Source organism: Galleria mellonella, unplaced genomic scaffold, assembly GCF_026898425.1.
Source record: "Galleria mellonella isolate WM207_F2 unplaced genomic scaffold, CSIRO_AGI_GalMel_v1 utg377, whole genome shotgun sequence".
Lineage (NCBI taxonomy): Eukaryota > Metazoa > Arthropoda > Insecta > Lepidoptera > Pyralidae > Galleria > Galleria mellonella.
This window is the reverse complement of record NW_026442089.1, coordinates 36,554-37,978: the sequence shown is the minus strand read 5'-3', so window position 1 is coordinate 37,978 and position 1,425 is coordinate 36,554.

Genomic DNA, 1,425 nt, shown 5'->3' with positions numbered 1-1,425 from the left:
ACCTTTTTACATTTCGTGCATCTGCCTTTTTGGCAATTGCCACGACGCCATGTTGGATATAGATGCATGGGATTATCATAAATCAACAGACAATCTTTATTTTTCTATCCTGGATGTTTTATACGACTGTCAAAGCAGGGCTATTTCTTATGCCCTTTTGATGGCAAACAAGGCGATGGCGGTCAGAGATAAAGGCTCAAAACTAGAAATGTGGTATGCTGATCATAGCTAACGTTGAGTTTGAAGCTTTTTATCTATACTGTGTTGTATAAATATACTGGAAAACAGTTTTTTTTTTTTTACTATTGAAAGAATTCCGTAATTGATTACAGTTTCACCAAAGAAAATCAATGGCGTGGTCTAAGATGGGGTAACCGCGAGGTCCCACAAATAACTTATTAAAATTTACCTTAAATTGGTGTAGATTATATTTAGACGGAAAACCATAAGCAGAGAGACTTCCAGTCCTTGGCCGTACGTATGATGAAGGAAGACGCAAAGCACTTCGTGTATATAAATGGTATGTCCACGACATAAGGGTGGAGTTTATTTAGGCACATGACTTAAACACGGAATTATTAATAATTGTAGCCGAACCCGACCGCAAATATAAATTGTTTTTTGGAGATTTTTTATAAATTTTTAAAAACTGTATTAGTTTTTTTACGCAACTTAGAATGGCAAAGAAACTTTCGGCCAACTGATCGAAAATGGTAACCGTCGCCTATAGACATGAACAGTATCGTGGATATAACAGAGTACACTGTGTCGTCGATAATGCCCTTTATGCGTTGGCATTCTTGAGGACTAAACTATTATGTCCCTGTATCCTGTAATTTCATTGCCATATTCATGCCATTTCATGCCCACCCTTCAAACCGAAACACAGCCATGCAAACACAGCTGCTTCACGGTAGAAACACGAAAAGGACAGAGGTACTCAAGCAGACGACTTCTTTACATAAACTAATAATTCAAAGATAAATGGCTTTTTTTCTTATTTTATCAATCATAAGTCAATAACAATAAAGCATAAAAATAAATAAAAAATAGTTTTTTGATGTACAAATAAAACACTCTCATATGATACGCCACTAGGACTTGAAAGTCCATTCTGAAATGTTGAGTGCCTATTTTTTCCCACAAAGAAAATATAAATAATTTTTCAACTATTTACGAATATATTGCAAAATATGTGAACCAATAATATGTAAAATTATTCCAAATTCCAAATCTACAACATTGACAGTTGCTGAGATAATGCGCTGTCGTAGACAAGTTGACGAACGGACATACAATGTCGCACCATAAGGGCTCCTTTGTGCCTTTTAGATACGGAACCCTAAAGCTTAATCTATAACCAGTTATACCTGTCATGTATTTTGTGAACATCACTCTTTTAATCCTTATTTTTAACCGAATTCC